The sequence below is a fragment of the Pinus tabuliformis genome, chromosome 7, assembly GCF_031772625.1.
Source record: "Pinus tabuliformis cultivar Carrire ecotype Pingquan chromosome 7, CPIR1, whole genome shotgun sequence".
Classification (NCBI taxonomy): domain Eukaryota; kingdom Viridiplantae; phylum Streptophyta; class Pinopsida; order Pinales; family Pinaceae; genus Pinus; species Pinus tabuliformis.
In genome coordinates, this window is record NC_142293.1 from 245,543,863 (window position 1) to 245,561,916 (window position 18,054).

An 18,054-nucleotide genomic window follows, 5' to 3' on the forward strand; every position below is an offset into this window, starting at 1 on the left:
ATATTTCTTCTTGAAAAGTTGAAGTAAATTACTGAAGCAACCTAAACCAAATTAAATATGATTCTGAAACATAGAAACTGAGCAAGGAAATGCAAACATATAGGACACCGTTATTTTTGGACAAATGTCCTCGGAAAAACCCAGTGTGGGAAAACCAATGCAGCAGCTGAGGGTTTTATTTATTATGCAGCAATGGAATCTGAGTACATCTATGGATGCCCAACTGGCAATCCAAAGAGCAAGAAAATGTGGTAGAGATATTCCTTAAGTAACCTCGACACTCGTGTTGGTTGCACTTGCATTCCTACACTTACGCGTTCCTGCACTCATGTTCCTATACTCGCGCGTTCCTGCACTCGAGCATTCCTACATTCGCACATTCTTGAACTTGTGCATTCCTACACTCGTGTTCCTGCACGCACGCATTCCCGCACTTGTGCATTCCAGAACTAGCGAGTTCCCGCATTCACGCGTTCCTGACTCGATCGTTCCTGCACTAGGAATAAATTAGCCTCTTACTACTTCCTCTCTAGATCTGGAAACAAAGACACAAAGGCGAGGTCGAGTTGATTTTGGTTCTATATGCAGGGTTTTTACAGAAGCAAGAATATTCTAGGAATTTAGGGCACTGTCGACCTCCCCAACCCTCGATAGTATGACCACAAAAGTCTCATATCGGAGTTGCTGAGCAGATACAGTTCTGCAGATAATCGGCTGAAAAGTTGGATTTTCATTCTGCACGGGTACATGAGTTCACAGAGAAGTGATGGCAAGTGGCGAAGAAGTGTTAGTAAGTGGGGCCAAAATTTTGGCTTTCCCGGTATCCTAAATACCCCCATCTTCCTTTTTATGGATGCAATACTGCTCGGGAGGTGGTTTATCGTCCATCGCAAGCCTTTCACGCGGGAAGTGGTTTTGTGAAGTTAGGATCAATTCCACTCACCAAGAAACACGTGGCATTGTACAAGGCAGGAATACCGCCCTCATCGCGCGCTAATCTTTTAACTGTTAGGCCCGCGCAATTTGCACCTCGGTCATCGGATCATGCAAGACAGATCAACAGTCTGGAACAATCGTGCATGTTGGTGGGTCCAAGATGGCCTTCGCGTCGTTAATCACCAAGCTACCTGGTATTTTGGTATTATCCTTCACCGTTAGATCTGGCATGAAGGATTGACAGTCAAGGGTGATGGTGCTGTCCATAATTCTACATCGGTTCCGTTTCTAATTTTTAATTTGTTTGTTATTTATGGCTTGAACGGTTTCAGCTTGGTTTGTATTTTGAGGTAATGGTAGTTTTTTGTTTTGGGGACCAAGGCCCAGTGTTTAAGCCTGGGCTGTAAGCGGTTGGTTTTTCTTGGGCCCAAAATTCCTTTGGGAATGTTGTATATTATGTAAGTTGATTATAGTTTTAATGAAATGAAGTTTCGACTCTTGTTTCAGCAAAAAAAAGATATTATATTTGGCAGTGACATGGAACAATTCGGGAATCAATTTGAAAAACATATGCAAACATAGTTCAAAATGTCTATGATCAAAGAGTTGTCCTTATTCCTGGGTTTTTAAATTGCTTATTCTCCACAAGGAGTGTTTATATCCCAATCCAAATATCTCAAGGAAAATTTGAAGAAATTTGGGCTGCAAGATTGCAAGCCTGTAAGAACACCTATGACTACAAGCTGCAAGTTGTACAAAGAATGTGTGAAACTATTGGTAAATCAGAATGAATATAGATTAATGATATGAAGCTTGTTGTATCTTACAGCTTCAAGGCCAGACATCATGCATGTTGTGGGCCTTGTGGCCAAATTTCAAGCTTTCCCGCGTGAAATACAAGTTGTTTTTGTCAAATGAACTTTTAAATATCTTCAAGGAACAACAGAATATGGACTCTGGTATGATAAGAGCGAAGAGTTTAAGTTGAAAGCCTACACTGAAGCAGATTGGGCTGGAAGTCTTGATGATAGGAAAAGCACCTCTGGTGCAGCTTTCTTCCCGGGAAAATGCTTAGTGTCATGGGTTAGCAAGAAGCAAGCCTCCATTTCTTTATTGACTATTGAAGTAGAGTATATTCTTGTTCCTACTTGTTGTACACAAATTCTATGGATGAAGCAGACTTTAAAATATATTCAGGTAGAGCTGACTAATCCTATTCCAATAATGTGTGACAACACAAGTGCCATCAGTATCTCCAAAAATCCATTCATGCATTCAAATACTAATCATATTCCTATTAAGTTCCATTTCTTGAGGGAACACGTTGCAGCCAATATTGTCAGACTTGAATATGTGGACACTAAAGAGAAACCTGTAGATATCATTACTAAGACACTGGAAATATAACCATTTGAATATCTCAGGAAGCATATAGGAGTTATAACTCCTCCCTCCAAATGACTTCATTTTGGTAGGTGGTGGTAGCTACTCAGCATGTGGGAGCCATGGAAGAGTAGGTTGCAATGGTTCAGGGGGAGCATTCAAGAAGTATTCCTTTCCATTTATGCCAAAAGGGGAGAAGATTACTAGGGAATTGGAGAATACCATGCATATCCTAAGGGGGAGGTTATGGTGTTTCCATCAATGCTAAAGGGGGAGATTGTTGGACAATTGGTAGTGTCTGAATGGCTAGTGGTTGTGTTAGTGTTGGCATTGATGTCAACCAAACTAGCATTGATGCTTATCGCAGTAGATACAGGAAGTAATGGCACAAGTGGAATCCCATGGTAGCTGTAGGCTTTATGTAGAGAATCATCATAGTAGAGGGCTTACTAGAGAAGCCATAAAATGATGACTTTGGTGGTTGGGAGTTCAATATTCTAAGCACAAGAAGAAGAGTCAAGGAGAAAAGAGTGGTAGATATTTTTTAGCCATGCTAGAGGTAGAAGATTGTCTAGAAGCCTACATCAGACCCTCTCCATTGGAAAGTGTTATGGAAGATCTTTTCAATGGTATGCAGAAGTCTAAAAATGGACTTGTGGATCAAAAGACATGAATATACTCTACTTGAAGTCCTAAGAAGGTTAAAATATCAGAGATCAGAGCACCTCGAGACTTGATATCAAAACCTTGGAGCCTAGGAACCTCAGAGGTTTGGGACCTCGGGACCCAAGATATTTCGGAACCTGAAATATCAAAACAGGTGGCATATAAGAGGTTGGAGACTTGGGATATCGGAAGGATAGAGCCATCAGGGACCTCAGAGTATAGGGCCATAGAATATTAGAACGTCATAAGTACTTAATATGTGCATTTCTTTGGCTAGTGATTTCATCATATCGGAAGACAGAATATCAGCAGAAAAGGATATCATAACTCTTGTGAAAATAATGGTTAAAGAAGTTTCGATGAAGGGGGATCCGATGGTGGTTTGACACTCAATCGTGATGAGTCCAAGGAACCAAGGGTAGAGAAGACTTAACAAAGAAATATAAACCCCTGGAAGGAACAACAAGCCATAGCACCTAAGGATAAGCCCTCGATCATAGCCCTCGATCCTATGAGAAGGAAAACATGTAGGGATCTAAGCGCTAAGGGGGCCAAAGATATTAGACAGTTCAACATTGTAACATTTCAATTGTGTGAGTTATGATATAGAGGGGGCTCCGATATAGAACTAAGCCATCAGTCATCGACCTAGTCCTATGAGAAAGAAATTGCTAAAAGAGCTAAATGCAAAGGGGGACAAGGATATCGGAGAGTGCAATATCGTAACAATCTGCTTGTGTAAGTTAAAATATGTTGTGTTCCAATGAGGCAGTACAATGAGTTTAATGGATGTATGAGTTGGAATCTAAACAATTGAATGTAGGAATGATGGAGTTGGTTGTTGAAATCATCTAGATCTGCAGAAGGCTCTGAGACAAGGAAACAAGGACAACATTTAACAAAGAAGAATTTGAGGGAATGAACGAAGAAATCAGCTACTTCGCATACACGTCTGGTTGTGTTAAATGTGGAATAGAGTGTCCATCCCTAAGGACTATCAAGATATGTGGAGAAATAAATAATAATGAGATTCTCATATGAGTGTGGAGGCTGCCTGAGAATTAAATTTTCAGCATGGAGATTTATGCAGTCAGTCAGTGAAGATCTCCAAGGTTCATCTCTGTGTTTAATACCATGATAAGACTCATCCAGAAGACGTAACAGTAGAAGGAGGAGCCATGACAAAGTACATTTGGGAAGTAAGGGTACAGACAACAAAGACATCCTTGAATAGTGTTCTTCTGTGAATCAAAACCATCGTTTGCAATTGAGGAATTGGGGGAGTTGAGCATATAGATGAAAAGCTAAGGAGTGATACTGGTGTGTATAGATAGATAGGTATAAGCACTGAGAGTAGAGTGAGTTCTTGTGAAACAAGAGCAACAAGAGTGTTGTGAAAAGATTAGTGAGGCTAGTGTTGAAGAGCAAGCAAAATAGTAATTGATGTGAAAAGAACAGTGTTAGCAGTTGTAAGGTAGTTGCAGCAGAGATCCCGTGCGAGAGAAGGCAGAGTGCTGAGGAGATGTTATTGTTAGGAGTGAGTAAAGTATAGTTGCATGATACTAAAGGGAGTCAGTGGAACAACAAAGGATAGAGAGTATAAGTTGAGTCTGAAACCAACCATTCTTGTATTTTACTTGTAATGCATATGCCTTTGTTTTTAGTTTGAAAATGGTATGAAATAGTAGAATAGTGGCAAAAGCAGGTTGATGCCTACATTCAGAAGAGGTTGGTGCCTCTTGGAAAGTGGGTGCATTCTAATCAAAGGGGTTCGATGCATCCTGTGATTGGGTGCTCACAAACAAACAAATGCAATTAAGTAGGTGCTTAATTTACATCATAAACAAACAACAAATTTGGTGGTTTTTTATCTCTAGGTTTCCACGTGAAAAAACATTGGTCAAATGTGTGTGATGCTCATGTGATTGTTATATGAACATGTATGTTTAAACTTGTTGTTCACTTCCTTTATAAATGAATTCTCCCACAAGTAACAAAATATAAAAGGGGACGGTAATCATACTAGAAAAAGAAAATAATCTCACAATTACTGATTCAACACCCCCCCCGCCCCCCCCACCCCCCGCCCCCTGCCCTCTCATCAATTCCTTATTCCAACAGTAATTTGTTAGGGTTTTCAATATTTGGTATATCTAGGTCAATCTGAATGTCACATTGGTATGAATTTATTTAACCATTATACTGATGAAAATGATATTGATCCATTTTTATTACAAGTTCAATCCAATTTAGTTATATCAGGTGCTCCTCCTCCCGAGTCTTTTCATCCCTTCTCATCTCTAGAAAACTACTCATCATACCCAGATATGTTTGATAAGTCTGTTATACCACTTGTTCCTCTAAATTATTTAACTCTTTGTGTGACTGATCATGGTTTCAATCAGGTACAGGATGGTGCGAGTCTACAATCAGAGGATGAAAAGCTTGAATCCATTATTCATGATCCGTTCAACTGTAAATCTTTCATAAGTTAGAAGGAAGATGTTCCAACTCTATCTGATCAAGGGAGCTTTCCAATACATGCCTTTAAATGCTCTATCCATCAAGAGCCTGATATGCCTAATCTTAAATATGATCAAACCAATGGCACTAATAATGTTTTCAATGATACATCTAATGATAGTGGTGCATGTCTACTTGTCAATTTTTCCAAGCTACCCAAAATCAATGATCCATCATTAGAAAGTGTAGATATCTATCAGGAAGTCAAGGAAATTCATCCCTTGTTGATGTTTACGTAAGGTTCTCGCAATCCTATTGAGATCTATGAACTAAGATGTATCTAAATTTTCACGCACAATTCTTTCCTTAATATTCATCCACTGGGTGCAAGTTTATTCTTAAAGGACTTCCAGCATTTCCAAGTTAATCTCTTTAATCCTCAAGATAGAATTTTTGATCAAATAAAGGATTCTTGTTTATTTAGTCCCTTTTCATGTGACACCCTGTTGTAGCAGCTACAACCACCCTCAAAAATTTTGCCTTAGCTTCATTTTGGAGCCTCCATACCAGCTTTTTGTAACAACATGTCTTACTTCGTCAAGTTCACAAGCTTCAGTGTTTTTCTTGCACAAAGGCAACCTATCGATCACATCTTGATGCATTCCCCTCATAGGCTAATCACCCGGACTTGGTCCAATTGTAGGTTGAGAAGCTTCCCCAAGAAACTGCATAATTCTAGAGGGAAACTAGCCTTCCCTCCATAAATTATGCAATCCTAACTGGAAGTGTCATGGGCTCCAGAATTGTGCAATTCTGGCAGTCAACACTCACAATGAAAATTGCGCAATTTTCCCCAGCAAGGCTGTTCAGCCCAGAATTTGTGCAAATCTCCTAGGTAGCCAATCCAGCGCCCAAGAAAAAATGCGCATTTTCTCCTAGTAGTCGCTCAACCTCTTTCATATGCAACTGAGTTGACCAGTTCCCTCTAGGACCGAACAAAACAGACTTGCAAGCATGAGTTGTTTCTCTCAAGGCAGCTTGCAAAGGCATCCCTTGTTTTAGGGATCTATGTTTAGCAGTTGGAGGTTACATGCAAGGATCATTTCAGAAACCTCTCACCAAGTGTCGCTTTCCCTAGATTTGTGGCATGAGCGTCACAACATTGATGTCATCGAAACTCATCAACCAGACATTGCAGAGCTCATTCCTCACATCAACCTTGTAGCTCTGACATCCCACATCACATCTAAGAGATTTTGGCACATTCAGCTCAGCTGTTTTGGGGTAAGCCTGTGTTCCATGAATTGTGTTGCATTTTTGGCACTTTTTGTGTTTCACTTCGCATGAACATTGTTTTCTTGATTTCAGTGAACGCTTGCTATCATTTTGATGCATACTAGCTTGTACTCACACCGTTTCAGTTTTCGTTGTGATATCACTATTGTCGCATGCATGAAACTGTTTTCCATGAACAGTGGCCAATTCGGCGACTCGCCTCACCCACATGCATGTTGTTCTGTTTTCTGAATCTGTCATTCATTATTTGCATGCACGATCATTCATTTACTCTTACACTTAGCATCACCATGCATTCGCATTCACATTCTCTTTCAATTTCCCATCGGCAAGTCTAGGAAACCTTGGCCCAAACTCTGCCTCACTAAGACAACATTACACAATCCTCAGAGGGAAGGCTTTGTCTTCCTCTCAGGAAATGTGCATTTCTACCTAGGCACTGTCCTCCCTGACTGTTTTGCGCATTTCTAAGGGATAGTGACTGTTGACCTAGAAAATTGCGCAATGCAGTCACTGAACCTATAACCATTGCCAGTTGAGATTGTGCATTGCTCAATTCCAGTAGTCAGCAACCGGACTGGACTGTGCATTATGCGGTTCCAGTAGTCAGTCAATCTCCCAGCAGCCTAGACTGTGCCTTGCATAGTCTTGGCAGTCAGTCTCCTAACCTAATCTATAAATGATATCTTAGACTAATATTAAGGTATTATAGACTCATGTGCATGGATTTGACCTACATTACTTAGTGCAATGGATCGATAAGATTACGAATAATATAGGCAATGAAGCAGTTAAAGAAACATAATAGACAAACACACATAACACAGCAAATTTAATATGGAGTTCACCCTGGTCCAGCCTTCAGTGGTGACCTCTCTATTATGTCTTCAAGAGCAAAGTTTTACAAAATGCGAACTCAAATTGAGTCTCAACACAATAGATACAAATATAGCATGAGTTTGCTTGAATCCCTCAAGCCTCTCTGAGTACATAGACGCGTTCTCTCACTCTTTGTCTCTGTCTTTGCTCTGTCTTAGCACTGCTTCTCTCTATCTTCTGTCTTATGTGTCTTTTTAGCCAATCGGTGTTGTCTGTTCATTTCCTCTTCTGGGCTCTCTGGCTTCCCGGCCTTTGTCCGCTCAGATCCCCCTTTGAAATTTAGCAACCATTGCTAAATGCCTTCAGGGATGGTGGCCACCTGTTCTATAATGGAAGGACCATTGGCGCCTTTGAAATCCTCAGAATAGTCATTCTCTGTTTACACAAAGAAATACACGTAAAACTGTGAAAATCTGCTAATCTGCCATTTATCGGATTTGAAATATTATTAATTCCACCGTATAACTCCATTGGGTCCGCCTTTATATCGCTATCACATATCCACCATTGATCTGAGTGATCTTGATCCAATGGTTGAGATCCATTTCGAGCAATTCATGCGTACAGGGGTTAACCACTCGAAAAGGGTGTTTTTCTATCTTCGGTGCCTTACCACATGGTAGCAAATGTATGGGCTTGGGCGGAGCCCAGCCAAAACTACTTACCACCTACAACCCGCCCAAAATCCTGCTCATTTCATGGTTTCCCTTTGTATTTGAAAAATACATTAAAACACTAAAAATATTGCAAAATGGCTTTATGGTGGACTTGAAATGCTAGATATTTTCATCTATAAGTTCCATTGGGTCCGCGTCATCGCATCGGGCGCATTTCTTTTGCATTTCATTTATTTAACGAAAATGTGAAATACAAAGGAAAATGTCATTTTTCGGATCCCAAAATATATAAAATATCATCTTTAACTCCATTAGGTCTGGCTATCGCAAGTCATATGTATATCGGCCCCACTCTGTTGTATTGCTTTGATGCAATATTGCGATGCGATTGATCGCAATCGCATATCGCATAGACCTTGGGCTGTTTGGTAAGCGCTCTCGTGCGTTTCCCTGACGCGATATCGCGAGTTAACCCAGGCCGTTGATCTGCGCGCTTGATCGAAAATCCTCGTTAACCGCGCTTATCATTGTCGCAATATTTATGTGGTAGCCTCTGATAGCCTCCAATAGTCTCCGTCGATTGTGATATTCCGATTTGATTTGGACCGTTGATTGGCCAGATACGAAAGCTCTTGTGAAAAATAATTTTAAGCCCCCGATAGCTCTATTTTTGGTCATTTCTTCATGTTTTTCACTCCCGATAGTGTTATCCGCTATTTCTAAGAGTTCTTCTTTTGTGATAGTTTTGATCATTAGAAAACTTAGAGGGTTTTCTAGGATCCATTTTCGATCATGCCTTCCCACTAAAAAAGCTTTTGGACCAACAAAAGTTGGTTTTCAAGCATCAATCGAGTGAGGATACAGCTTCCTCACTTGTCCAATCTCTATCGATCTTGCACTGCTTGGTTTTGAACCTTTGAGTCTGATTCTGAGGTACTCAACATCCCCTCTACGTGTAGTTCTCACCTTCCTGTCCAGAACTGTATCTTCCTGCAACTCATTAAGATATTCAGGCGACAGATCATCAATAGAAGGCAACTGACTTTGCTCTTCGAGATCTTCAATCAATGAAGGTTCGAACAGTCTCAAGTTCTTTGCATTAACTACTGAATAGATGTGCATGTAAGCTGGCAAATCAAGGCAAAAAGCATTCTCGCCAATTTTCTCAAGTATCTTGAAAGGCCCATACCTTATTGGCTTCAGCTTCTTACCTTCACCTTGCATTCTGTCTTTGCTAATGGACAGCCAGACTTGATCACCAACTTGGAAGCTATGCTCAATTTGATTCTTGCCATGCCTTGCCTTGTACTTGGCCTGGCTTCTCTCCATTTGTTCCTGTACTGCCTGGTGAATTTCTTGGATCTATTCAATGAACCTGATTGCTTGGTCCACATCATTGTGTCCATCAACTGTTATTTCTTTTCTAAAGATAAAATCCAAGGGAGACCTTGGTGTAAAACCAAAACAAGTCTCAAAATGAGATCTCTTTGTAGAAGAGTGTTTAGCACGGTTGTCAGCATGTTGCACATAACATAAATGTTCATCCCAAAGCTTGGGATGCTTGCTGCAATAGCCCCTGAGCAACTGGATCACTGTCCTGTTGACCACCTTTGTTTGGCCATCTGTTTGTGGATGAAATGTTGTGCTCTTCTTCAATCTAGTGTCCATCAACTCCCATAGACTAGACCAAAACTTCCCAACAAATCGGGAATCTTGATCAGATACAATAGAAGTGGGTAACCCAAAATGAACCCATACATGCTGAAAGAACAACTTTGTTGTTTCTTCAGTTGTAATTTGCTTGTTATAAGGTATTAAAATACACATTTTGCTAAACCTGTCCGCAATAACATATAAATAATCATGACCTTTTCTAGATTTTGGCAATCCCACAACAAAGTCCATGGAAACACTTTCCCAAGGACGAGAAGGAACTGGAAGTGGAGTGTACAAGCCTAGTTTTCTATTGCTGGGCTTGCTTTTAGCACACATGGTACACCCTTTAATATATCTAGAAACTGTTTCATGCATTCTTGGCCAATAACATAATCTTTGCAGCTGTGAAACTATTTTACTTACACCAAAATGACCTAATATTAGAGAAGTATGTGCTTCTCGGATTATGTTAACTCTTTCAGTTTGAGGAATGCATAACTTTCCCAAATGATATAAGAGCTGGTCCTTAACATGATAATCCAATTCTTCTACTTGTTTTCCAGGACTTAAAGTTGCATATACATCTTTAAAATCTACATCTTGAGCATATTGTTCAATGTAGCTTTCATGCAATACTGAGTTATGCTTACGTATAGTAGATGCATTTATGATTGGTCTTGATAGCATATGTGCAACCTTATTGTGTATGTCTTTCTTATTTCTAATGACAAGATGAAATTGTTGTAGGAAACCCATCCACCTATAGTGTCTTGATTGCTGTAATTTAGTTTGTGTGTGCAAATATTGAAGTGGTTGATGATCTATATGTATAATTGTTTCCTTGCCCAATAGGCAATGTTTCCACTTTTTCACACTCTGCACTAATGCATACAATTCTTTATCATATGTAGGATAATTAACTACTACAGAATTAAATGTCTCATAATGATAACATATGGGTTTGCCATGTTGCATTAACACTACTCCCATGGCATAGTCACTAGCACCTATTTCAATCTCAAATGGTCATTGAAGATCTGCCAGTGCTAGTACTGGTGTTGTACTAATTTTTTCTTTCAAGGTGTCAAAGGTTTTATGTTGTTTGCCTCCCCATTGAAACACCTTGTTCAATCCTGTTAAAACATGTAAGGGAGCTGCAATCAAGGAAACTCCTAACTTCTATAGTAGATTTGGGTTTAGGCCAGTTCACAATGACTTCAACCTTAGAGGGATCTATCTTCAATTCACCACCCCCTACAATATGACCCAGATAATTTAAAAATGTTTTCCCAAATTCACATTTTGATAACTTAACATAGAGATTTTCTCTTTTCAAAACATCTAGAGTCTGCTTTACATGCCTCAAATGTTCTTCCCAAACAAGAATGTCATCTAAATATACAATTACAAAATCATCAATAAAAGGTCTGAGTACATCATTCATAATTCTCATGAAAGTGGCAGGAGCATTAGTTAAGCCAAAAGGCATAACCAACCATTCATACAACCCTTAATTTGTTTTGAAAGCAGTCTTCCATGCATCTTGTTTTGCTACTCTGACCTGATGATAACCACTATGCAAGTCCAACTTGGAAAAGTAAACTGCTTTTTTCAACTGATCTAATAGATCATCTATGCAAGGAAGAGGATAACGATTCTTGATCGTTATTTTATTCAGTGCTCTGTAATCAATGCACATCCTCCATGAACCATATTTCTTTCTTACTAACACAATTGGAGATCCACATGGTGATGTGCTTCGTCTGATGAACCCTTTATCGAGCAGCTCCTGTACCTTCTTCTTGATCTCTGCATTCTCTAAAGTGGATAACATGTACATTCCAATGTTAGGCAATGGAACATCTTGCTGCAAATGAATATCATGTACTATTTCCCTTTTGGGTGGTAGACCTTTAGGTTCTTGAAATAGGATATCATATTCTGAAACAACTTTATCTAAATCAGCTTTCTATTTAGCATCATAGCCTTCAAATGCATCGGTTTTATCAGGGGTCTTTTCCTTTACAACCATTAGTAAAAATTGCTTGCATGAATTTACAATTCTTTTCATCTGCCCTGAGTTTATGAGAGTATAGTTATTTTTAAGTTGATGAGCTCTTACAATATATTCTATTCCATCTTTTGTGAGTTGATACTTATTTTTAGTTCTATAGAAAATGGCTTTTCTATCATACAAGTAAGGACTTCCTAAAACAATACCACATATATCCAAGGGAACTATATCTAACTCAACCTCATCTACAAAAGTTGACCCAATAGCAAACCTAAGTTTACATTGTCTAGTCACTTGTAGCTTTGCTTTATCACATACCCAACCTAATGGATATGGCTTCTTGTGAGGTGTTGTTAGTAAGCCCAACTTCTTTACAATTGTTTCAGAAATCAAGTTTACTTGTGAACCACTATCAAATAAAGTATCAATCTTTTGGTGCTTGGAAATAACTCTAATATGAAAAGGCTCATGTCTTTTCCTCTCATTATCTTCATTATCAATAGATTGTGCAGATTTACTTGTAGATGGTTCAGAATTTTTACCTTTTATACCTGTGACTGTGACTGTTGTTTCATCGCCTGAGTCTGACCCCAAATCCTTCTGAATAGCAACAACAATCTTCTTCTTCTTACCACTAAACTTCTTGGGTTTCAGCTCTGGATGCAAAGACCAGCAGTGTTCATCATCGTTCCCATCCTTATTGTAGTGAGTGCATGAAGGTTTTTCTTTCTATACAATGTTTGTATTCCTCTCCTTCCATTTTTGCTTCTTCTTTTCCTTGTTCTTGTTTGCAGATGGTTTTGATGATCCCATAATCTCTAGGTTCACATTCTTGCCTCTATGTTATGAAACCAGCTCAAGAAAAGATAGAAAAGATAGATCAACGCCTTAGAATTCAGCCTCTTCGAGGGGGCAACCTCCTTTACATTAGATAAATGAACAATTCTTGGATGATACAAATGACAAAAACCTCCTTTCTATATATAGGAGTCTAAGGAGTCACAATATAATCCATCCGACCTAACAATAATATAAAGCCACAAAAATAACAATAGAGGGATTCTATGGGGCACATAAATAACAATATGGGGGTAATAGGGGCACAACAATATAAATAAGGGGTATAACTACAATAGTAATGGGGTAATCACTAGTATTATAGGGACCCAACATGCCCCTCTCCTTCAAAAAAGTGTTGTCCTCAACGCTTGAGTAGTTCTAGATACTTCTGCATAAAATTATCATCCTCCCACGTGGAATCTTCAGCGGATAAGTTCTTCCACTTGATAATATACTCTGAAATTGATCAATTTCGTAGCTATCGAGTTCTTGTTTCTGTGACTGCTTCTGGTTCCAATATAATTTTCCTTCCTCGTCAAGTTCTGGCAATATTGTTTGAATTGGGAGCTTGTCACCTATAACCTTCTTTAAACATGAAACATGGAAAACTGGGTGCAATCGAGAAGCTGCAGGAAGCTCCAATTTGTATGCCATAGTACCAATCTTTTGCAACACCTTGTACGAACCATAATACTTTGGTGATAATTTATTATCCTTCTTAGCTTGCTTTTTGGACATTTGCTTATATGGTTGTAGCCGTAGGAATACCCAATCACCTACATCAAAACTTCTTTCACTGTGATGTTGATCTGCCTGTTGTTTCATTCTATTTTGTGCCAACACGAGGTTATCCTTTAAGAGTTGGAGGACTTGTTGTTGATGTTCGATGTGATGTTCCACTGCCTGAACCTTAGAATTTTCTCTTAAATATGATGTGATGGATGGTGGTTGATACCCATAAAGTGCCATAAATGGGGTCATTTTTGTTGCTGTATGGAAGGAAGTGTTATACCACCATTCAGCCAGAGGCAACCATTTGACCCATTGTGTCTATTTATCAGATACAAAGCAACGAAGATATCCTTCCAAACATTTGTTTACTATCTCAGTTTTCCCATCAGATTGAGGATGATAAGATGAGCTATGAGCTAACTGAGTACCAAGACAAGAAAATAATTCTGTCCAAAAATTTCCAGTGAAAATGGGATCTCTGTCACTTACAATAATCTTTGGGTTTCCATGTAACTTTTGAATTGTTTCCATAAATGCAGTAGAAACTGTACTGGCTTTAAATGGATGTGATAATGCACAAAAGTGTGCATACTTGGTAAGTCTGTCAACTACCACCATGATGACACTCTTTCCCTCAGACTTTGGTAAACCTGTGATAAAATCCATTGAAACCTCCTCCCAACGTTGGCTTGGAATGGATAAAGGTTGTAATAGATCCGGTGTCTTAATTGTTTCAACTTTATTTTGTTGATAAACCAAACATTCCGCCACAAACTTTTGAATATCTGATTTAAGGCCATCCCAAAAAAATTCCTTCTTAACCCTGTGGTAAGTTTTTAAAAATGTTGAGTGCCCTCCTAAGGGAGAAGTGTGCAATTCCATAAGAATCTTTTGTTTTAGCTGGGAATTCTTACAGAGGTATAAGCGATCTTTGTACCATAACGAATCATTTTGCCAGCTAAATGTATCCAAAGTACTGGAATCTTGTTGTAGCTTTCGAATAAGTGCCCACACTTCTTCGTCATTCTTCCATTCCTCCCTTGCTTCGTTTATCCATTCTGGTTGGATAATAGAAATGGCACACAACAATGCTTCCACATCCTCATCCTTTCTTGAGAGTGCATCTGCCACCACATTTTGCTTCCCTTTTTTGTAGATGATTTCAAAGTCATAACCCAACATCTTTGTGACCCACTTTTGTTGCTCTTCAGAGGATAATCTTTGTTCTAAAAAGTATTTAAGGCTATCATGATCCGTTTTTACCTTGAAGTGTCTTCCCATTAGGTAGGGTCGCCATTTCTTAAGTGCATGGAGTATTGCCAACATTTCCTTCTCATAAATAGCTTTGCTTAAAAACTTTCCCTTGATTGGACGACTTTCAAAAGCAATGGGTCTTTCATCTTGCATTAGAACAACACCAATTCCATTTCCTGAAGCATCACATTCCACAATAAAGGTTTTTGTGAAGTCTGGTGTAGCTAAGACCGGTGCTTGGCACATTGCCTCTTTAAGATGTTCAAAGGCCTTTGTTGCTTCCGGAGTCCATGAAAATGAATCTTTCTTCAATAATGTTGTTAGAGGTGTTGCTATTCTCCCATAATTCTTAACAAACTTGCGATAATACCCTGTCAACCCAAGAAATCCTCGCAGATGCTTTATGGATGTGGGGATTTTCCATTCCTTAATGGCTTTAATTTTGCTAGGGTCTACCTTAACTCCTTCATGAGATACAATATGACCCAAATATTCCACCTCCTGGACTCCAAAGAAACATTTGGATCTTTTTGCATATAATTGTTTCTCCTCCAATAGTTGTAGCACCTTGTCAACATGTTCAACATGATCCTTCCAAGACTTGCTGTAGATTAGTATATCATCAAAAAATACTAACACAAATTTTCTAAGGAATGGTTTGAAAATTGAATTCATCAAACCTTGAAATGTTGAAGGTGCATTGGTAAGGCCAAAAGGCATGACCAAAAATTCATAATGACCCTCATGAGTTCTAAATGCCGTTTTCGGAATGTCTTCAATCTTCATTCTGATTTGATGATATCCCGAACGAAGATCCAACTTGGTGAAGTAAATTGATCCATGCAATTCATCCAGTAATTCATCAATGACAGGAATGGGGAACTTATCTTTAATAGTGAGCTTGTTGAGCTCCCTATAATCCGAACACATGCGCCATGATCCATCCTTCTTGTGCACCAATACTACTGGAGCTGAGAAAGAACTTTGACTCGGTTGAATTATACCAGCCTCTAGCATTTCTGCAACCATACGTTCAATTTCACTTTTTTGGACATAGGGATATCTGTACGGCCTGATGTTTGGAGGAACACTTCCTGGAATCAGATGAATAGCATGATCATGATCATGCATAGGTGGGAGACCTTTGGGAGTCTCAAATACCTTGGAATGATTGTCCAGGACTTTTTGGAGATCTGGAGAAATAGATGATTCCAATGTGGAAACATCTAGCGAACATAATTGTGCAATTACACCTCTTTGCTCCTTTTTTAGAAGCTTTGTCATGCCATTAGAGCTAATTATCTTTCCTAGTTTCCCTGCAATACCCCTTAATTCAACTTCCTTTCCTTCTATAGAAAATTTGATGAAAAGTTCTTGAAAATTAAAAGCTATTGTACCCAAGGATTGTAGCCATTGGACTCCTAGTACAACATCAACACCTCCCATTGGAATGGAAAGCATTGGGCTAGTCAATACATATTCTCCCATGGATAGCTTGATATTATGGCACTTTCCAGAGCAATTTATTGTTCCTCCATTTGCAATCATCACTTGACACTTTGGTGCTGGATATAGGAAGCAATTCAATTCTTTTGCTACCCTACAATGAATAAAATTGTGGGTGCTTCCTGAATCAATCAACACTATTACCTTTTTCTTCTTGATTTGTCCTTCTATCTTGATGGTTTGAGGAGTGGTAATTCCCACCAATGCATTACAAGATATGGTCGGATTTATTTGTTCTTCATCTAGGCTTTTTTCCTGGATTATATCCTCTTCTTTTGACCTTTCTTGCTCCTTTTCTTCTTCCTCTTCACAATCTATGTAGAATAATTTCTTCTCATCACACTTATGACCTTTTGTGTATTTGCTATCACAATTGTAACAAAGCCCTTTTGCTCTTTTTTCTTCCAATTGTTGTGGTGTCAACCTTGTAGGTTGTGGAAGACTAGGGGCAACAACACTTCCATCTTTATAGTTGTGAATGGTATGCTTCTTAGTTGCCATAATTTTGCTTTCCATTTTTCTTGCTAACCTGAATGCCTTCTCTAATGAATCAGGTTCCCAAAGGCGAACATCATGTTGGATATTATCCTTTAAAGACCCTATGAACACATCAATCCTATGCTCCTCTGGAATATCTTTTACCCTTATGTTCAATTTTTGGAACTCCTCAATGTGCTCCATTATTGAACCCTTTTGTTTGAGACTTATCAATTGGCTAAAAAAAGTGTTGCTTTTTGTATCCTCATAATGTGCTATCAATTCTTCCGTAAAAATTACCCAAGTGATAAATTGTTTACGAGAACAAAGCCATTGATACCATACAAACTGATTTGGTTCCAAATATACAGTTTCCATACGTACCTTTTGTGCGTTTTGCACATTATTGAGATCGAATAATTGCTCCATCTGTAATATCCATGTGGCAAGATCCTTGCCATCAAACTTCCTCATATCGATTTTTGGAATATGGTGATTCTTCGATCCAACATTAGTGTCTATGGAATCATGATTAACATTTCTTTTGTTCTCATCATGAGTTTCCTTTACTACCTTTTCACCATTAGTAAGTATTTCTTGTAGAAAATTTGTCAAATCTGTCTTCAAATCTGCCATGCCTGTCTTCAACTTTGTGTTCAAATCTATCTTCAAATTGTCCATCTTAGCTTCCATGCCATTCATCTTAGCTTCCACGCCATTTATCTTAGCTTCTGTTAACTTTTGTGAGCGTGACATTTGTTGCACTTGTTCTTGTAATTTTGATATATCATGTAGCATTTCTTCCTCTTCTTCATGAGTCATGCTAGAGCTTTCAGGTTCCTTACTATTGCATTTTCTTTCCTCGGGGCATCAGTTACTGATAATAATGCTCTACTATGCCCTTTGAATTCATTCAAAATAAATTTTCAAACCAAGCTTAAGAAAAAATTTAAAAAAATCTACACACCTTTTTTCACTTTGTAGGAGCTTGATATTGCCTCTGATGTATCTCTGTACTTTCCAATCATCTAGTTCTGAATTTGTGACCTGTAGTAGCTCTCTGTGTCCTCTTTCCAATGCCACCAGTCTGATCCAAATTGGATTCTCCAAGAAAGAGTTATGCACAATCTCCCAAGATGACCTGATTATAGACCTTTCCAGAAGAGCGAACTTGTATGAAGTGCCACGTGTACAATTTTCGATCTTTGGTTCTGAAAAAGATATACAAGAAACTACAGTCCGTCCTCTTTCTGTACCTTCTTACAAAATTTCAATCCAACCCCCAGAGAGAAAGTTATGACGATTTTCCCCAGGTCACCTGTTTTGAATGTAATT